Source organism: Penaeus vannamei, chromosome 26 (genome assembly GCF_042767895.1).
Source record: "Penaeus vannamei isolate JL-2024 chromosome 26, ASM4276789v1, whole genome shotgun sequence".
Classification (NCBI taxonomy): Eukaryota; Metazoa; Arthropoda; class Malacostraca; order Decapoda; family Penaeidae; genus Penaeus; species Penaeus vannamei.
Genome location: NC_091574.1, coordinates 17,594,580 through 17,601,276, shown reverse-complemented (window position 1 = coordinate 17,601,276; position 6,697 = coordinate 17,594,580). Strand labels below are relative to the sequence as shown.

The following is a 6,697-nucleotide window of genomic DNA, read 5'->3' as shown; positions in this document are numbered from 1 at the left end:
CCCATTCCCATTGTTTTGTTTTACTGCATGTGCCATAATAAAGTAAGGGATACCTTATAAAGCAATATCTTTATGTTTGATTTTCCTCCAGTCTTCACTTCATACGAAGAAGAGTATGAAGTATGACATCAGCTTAAATTTGGTATTGATGTCTTTACATACTAATTTCATTTCATGTGGCAATCACCGCCACCACTCTGGCCTTAATTCTAGGGGCGTCCCAAGGAACCACACAAATAATTGATTTTATTGGTAGCTAAGTGTGGTAGACAAGGAAGGACGTGGAGTGGCTATTAGTACAGGAGCGGAGGGGTTTCTGTGTGCATAAAAGGGCCCGTAAGTGAACCTTCATTTTTGGTTAGCGGGCCATATGACTCACTGTAACAGCGAAGCTAGACATTCTGAAACATGGCACTGAGAAAATCGCCATGATGTATGAAATCAACGACTTCAAAAAGACCGATAAATTTGAGGGTAGGGGAAACTAAACTGGAGCTAGCTCTGCAAGTTGAACATATTTTCAAACCTAACAGCTCTTTTTGAAGTCACTGATTCCGTACATCATGGCGATTTTCTCACTTAGCGCCATGTTTCAGAATGTCTAACATCGCTGTTATGGTGAGTCACATGGCTCCCTAACCAGAAATGAAACTTAACTTAGGGGCCCTTTTTTCGCTGAGGGTTTTCTATAGAAACCCCTCAGCTAAAGGACTATGTGGTTTTCCTTGTTAATGTAGTAAACAAGAACTCATTTTGGTCAGCTCAAGAAAAAAAGTCCTGATTATATCAAACTTCATTTACAGATTGGTAAATGAAATCATAAGAAGAAATGACTATGAATACCAAGACAACACAAATTTGCTCTCAAAAATAAAAATTAATATGGTTTTACCTCAGTTGGTATTTGCCAGAGGGCTACGGGAACTCTATGAAGCAACTTCTACAAAAATGAACTCACCCCCATAAAGAAAAGAAAAGAAAAAAAAAAAAAAAAAAAAAAAAAAAAAAAAAAAAAAAAAAAAATATATATATATATATATATATATATATATATATATATATATATATATATATATATATATATATATATATATATATATATATATATATATATATAAGAACCTACACCTGAATATTGACTGGACTAGGGAATATACTTGTACAATGCGACATATGTATCAAAAGAATAACACAGACCTTTAACAAAAACTGTTTAGTTCACATGACACACCTGCTTTTCTCAATGCAGCGGCTGTTATCTACGACAAGCCCTCAGCTGCGTCCATTTCAGTCTCTCTCCTCGGCTCTTGGGTATTCCAAAATGGCTGGTACGGAATCGACAGGCTTATTCCTTCCCCATCCCGGTTCCCAGCCACAACAGTAACTTTCAAGCGACAATTGCAACTTCCCGCATCTGGGTAGAACGGGAACCGCCGACCCCACGGATGAGAGGTCGACACGTTCTTACTGTATTAGCCCAGAGGCTATATGTATGTATGCATATATGTATATATATATATGTATGTATATATATATATAGAGAGAGAGAGAGAGTCTGAGAGTGGTAAGATGCATTCGAGGTCACGTCCTCTAACCGAGTCATGGTCCCGCTCGGACACTGCCTCCTTGGGGCCACCTCTCCAGGCCCTTTGCCAGGCCTACCCGCTGACCTTGTCTCCTACACTTACATCTTTAATCTTCGCCCGCACTGCCATCTCCAGTGCAACCAGATCGTGCATTTTGGACATTCACCACTCGATTCTTGAGATGCATCGAGCGTTTCGAACGCACTTGAAGGTGTCCCACAGAAGTACAGGGTCAGTCAGTGTTGAGCACTGCGAAGCGACCAAAAATTGCCTTGCGGTGTCCCGGAAAAGGAGGCTATTCTCGCAGCTGGCACCAGTTACCGAACTATGGGGACCAACGAACATCTTATAGCTAGCTCGATCGCAGCCAGTCACCACATAGGAGTCACCCAGAAAAATACGAATATCTCGCCGAGGACAGCTGCCCGACACAGATGCAGATTGGTATAAAACATCCAATCTGCATCTGCAGCAATAAGACATGATGCCAAAAGCAAGCTTCAGAGTCAACACCATTATACGGTGATAAACAGGAGTAACCTCTTGTGAAGAAATTCGGCTATTTTGTTTATTTTCTTAATTTGTTTCGCTCGCCTGAATACGTGGCGAGTGAAATGCTTCGTTCGAATTCGGAGGTCGAATCCGGGCTCGCTCGGAGACTTGGTTTCGGGTTGTGGGTACGGGGGGGACCTCACTCGACCCGAGCATCGCATTGAGGTGAGGTGTTTTTCCCCGTCCTATTTTTTTTATTTATTTATTTTTTTTTTTTTTAGTTTTATTTTAATTTGTCATTATCCATGTACTCGGCCTAAGTGTTACATTCTTTAACAGAGGGTGATGAACCTACAGGTGCCAAGGGCCAGGCACAGAGGCTTCATATTTATTTATCATTGTTACGACTGAAGAGTTAGTCCACGTGGCCACTCTACGACGATTCTTTGGACCACACGAGACTGGACAAACACAATGTGGACCTTGTGGACATTATGAACATTATGTCGTGGACCATAATTTGGAAAGGGAGGTGTATTTTTTTATATATCCTATTGATGAAAAATGTTATTGTTATATGTATGTTATTGTTTGTTGTATGTATAATCATATTTATTTTTATGTGATTTTTTTTTTTTTTTTTTTTTTTTTGTTAATGGTTCGATTTGTTTATTTGATTCCTCAAAATTAGTAAATCTCTATGAATTCAAAAGATCTTGGCATTTACATCTCTACTACAGAGGGTTGAAATCTGCTAGAGCAGGCTATAGCCACTCCCTGAAGATGGTTACCATCGCTTCGGCCCGGCCAGTAATAGATATAGCCACCCACACTGACCATGCCGCTGCCAGGTTTTCTCAACCCCGGAGGCAACCACCTGAACTCTCAGCCGATTCAGTTCCTTCGACAGTAGTCGTAACTGATCATCCTGTCGTAAAGAGCAGATGTTCCAAGCCCGCACCCTGACGTCCCGCCTGAGGTTAAGTGTCAGGCTAGGGGTGTGTAAGGTTTACAGTCAAGGGGAAGCCCGGAAATCATCCAGCCCAGTGGTGGTTGGCGGATTACGGCCGAAAGAAAGGAGGGAGAGAGCCCCTTCACTTCCCTGCGAGGAGACCTATTCTCCCATACCCCAAGTTCAAATCCCTATAAGAAATGGGTCTGGCTATATGCGTTCTTGACTCGTGTATATAAAAACACTTAAGAAAATACATAGATCATAAACGTTCTATGCAATCCCCATCCTGAAGGGACGGGTCAACATCAAAAAGGGTATTCAAAGAGGGGACATCTCTGCCTGGTGCTGGGCAATTTATGTAACTCTTGGATGTAAACAAAAACTTATAACCAAATAAACACAGCCAGCAATTCTTGAACTGGCATGTAATATAGTCACACACCCTTGACTTGCTGCTCCAGCGACGCCACGGTATGGATAATCCAGGGGTACACTCAGAGACCACTCTCGTTCAGGTTTATTTGGAGGCTGTTGATATACAAATCAGCCACGTCATTGCGGCAGAAGTTATCTTAAACATTTAAAGACAATAATTAAAGGGCAGATTTTAGAACATAAGTATTAATTAAAATAAATAACTATGAAAAGAGTAAGAACATGTGCAAAACAGAATTAGAACAAATACCAAAAAACAGCATAAAATGGACCTTGTAAAAGATCATTGCAAACTTATACAACCTGAACTAAATAGCAAAAGAATCATGTACCAAGTAATATCACAACTCGATTCTCTCCAGTAGGCCTTAATTAGTTAAATATATGACATGAATAACTTAAAATAAATGGCAAGTTCTAAAGTACGTTGGAGGGGCGTTATTATGAAAATAATTTACCTTGAATGAATGAATATACAAAACGTGATAGACATTTAGTATGAAAAGTAGATTTCACATTTCAGATAAGGATCGACGATATCTGAAGTAACTGTCACCTGTCTTATTCGAAATATTCGAAGCCCAATGAGGAAATTCGAAAAACAATCGTTTAGTAATAGTTTTATCAACATATTGCACGGCATATATCAAGAACATGGATTGACAGTAGTACATTGTTACCGTGTTGTTTGCGTGGGCGGACATCATCTCCAGCGTGTTTGAGTGCCGCCCGCTGCATTACCCAAGTTCGAGACAGGATTCGGGACCAAGGAATCGACCCCCCCCCCCATTCCCTTACCCGTTGTTATCGGGGAGGGGGGGGCTTATGAGACGAAGATTGAGACCCAATACAGGGATCTCCCCTGCGTAGGGCCTCAGCCCTCGACTCAACTAATTTTGCATGGTCTTTTCCCTCTCTAACTTTTGTTTCCGTCTCTTCTCCATCCCCTTCTATTATCTACTTCCTAAGGTGTAAGAGCCGTGCTGATAGGATGAAAGGCTGACCTAGTGCCAGTCCTGAACGGCCTGCGGGAACTATGGGCACGGTACTCCCGACTAATCTAGCCCTTACCTTCAGTAGCGAAAGGAAGTGGACCGTTTAAGCCTTTTTATATAATCCAGGTTCCCCATGACCAGTAATGAAAATGTAATCCTTTTATTAGAGGCAATGAGGCTAGCCCCTTTATCAAATAGCCCCAACCCAAGATCTCCTTTGACCACGGCTCTGAACACTGAAACTACTACCCACTCCTCAAGGCCTATTAGTGCATTACCCATCCAAGCAGAGAATCAATCTGCAGAAGACATTCCTACCCACCCAACTCCCTCAAATTCATCAACCTTCATCAAGCAACCAATCCTCCCTTATTACTACCTTGCAGCCTTATTCTCCATCATTCCGTAATACTCCCTCTTCCACACGTCCCCGACCATCCACCACCACCAACCCTACAGATATCTTAAATACTTTGTTTAGCCCAGCTAAATGGGACCGATTTTTCGTGATCCCTTCTACAGCTCCTAACTCAGGCAACACTCTTTCAACAATGCCTCCAAATACAAGTAGGCAGAGTCCCTTTCTATACTAGACGCGATCGCTCTCGTCTTGTAAAAGTCAGATCAGAAACTGAATCTATAGCACTATCAAATTTAACCGATCATTCTGGCAATCCCATTCCTGCAGAACCTCATCCAACCCTTAATACCTGTACCGGAACTGTCTCTCTCTCCCCAGCAAACTGCCCAGTCGATACCAAAGATTGGTCAGACTGTGGAGAAGACTTATTAGGATGCCTCAAAGACCAAGATGTGAAATCAGTACATTGCTACACCATTCCTCCTAAAGGTAAACGAAAGAATCCGACCATTGTCAAAATTACCTTCCGTACACATGACCTTCCCTTACGTGTCTACATCGGTGGACAATCCCTCCCTATTCGACCATACCAACCCCCTCCCCGTCAATGTCAAAACTGTTGGCGCTTTGGACATCCTGCCAGACATTGCCGTTCCACAGACCGATGCCCCATATGTGTCCAACCTGGTCGTAATCGATCAAACTGCTCAGCACAAACACGAACATGTGCTAACTGCGGCGGCCCCCATAATGTATTTTATAGAGGCTGTCCCACTTACAAGTTTGAATCTGAGGTAGCAACTCTAAGATACAAAAAATGGTCTCACTTTACGTGAAGCCAGACAGGAAGCACGTCGACAAGGTTTCTGTCATACTCCATAGTCTAGTAACATTATTTGCTCAGCCCCTCCCCCTCCACCCCAAGATGTTCCCATTTCCACTTCTACATTCTACATCCCTCAGACCAATTCCTTTGCCACTCTAAACCCAGACACCCCAATCTCAACTACAGACCCAACACCAACCCCTCTCCCTCCCCACACTACCCGCAGTAGACAGACTAAACGTTCTAACCCTTCTTCCCCTACAGCACAATCACCTCCACCTACCTTTACCTTTATTCCTGAGACACTAGTCTCCTCTTCCCCCCCTCATAAGAAAACCTCTATCCCACAAAACTTCCCAACCAACTCCATTGCAGAAACAATTACCTTCTCACAAAACTCTCCAACCAATTCCACTGCAGAAACAATGGATGACATCCAAAGTTATATGCTTAAGACACAAGATCCCATAACTCATGCTCCTTCCACACTTGAAGTGGTTGCCGATATTCATACCCCTCCTATTAATATTCCCCCTACACCCCTTCCTCCTACTCCCTCTCAACACAACCTAACCCCCTCAATTCCGTCCACTTCCGATATCCATCCTCCCAATACCCATCCTCCCGATATCCATCCCCCCAATACCCATCCTCCTGATATCCATCCCCCTCTTACTCACAGCACTCCTACGCCCCTTCCTCCTAATCCCTCCCAAGACAACACTTCCCCTTCAACTCCAACTATCCATCCTTCCGATATTCACCCTCCTACCACTAATATTCCCCCCACATCTACTCCCTCCCAACACAACCCATCCCCTTCAACCCCAACTATAGGTACATTCTCCCTCCTTCCATCCCCTCTATCTTTTGCGCTCCCTCCCGGATACACACGAGAATCACTCATGTCACAACATTGCCCTTCCCCAAATTCCCTACCTCCTAATACCCGTCCTTCACATACCCTAGCTCCTTCTCTCCCAGATTCCCCAATACATACCGTATGCGATATCACTCATAAGCCCTAGCTCTCCTACATATAATATT

The 6,697-nt window shown here is 43.1% G+C and overlaps 1 protein-coding gene across 1 annotated transcript in view; it reads left to right on the top strand.

The window, feature by feature from the left end:
• The window catches only part of LOC113817891 (uncharacterized), a 4,239-nt gene extending 4,172 nt beyond the window's left edge, over positions 1 to 67 (top strand). The window contains exon 6 of the mRNA XM_027370004.2: positions 1 to 67. This exon is cut by the window's left edge and continues 1,283 nt beyond it. The gene's annotated coding sequence lies outside the window, so the exon portion shown is untranslated.
• Positions 68 to 6,697: the final 6,630 nt, after the last annotated feature.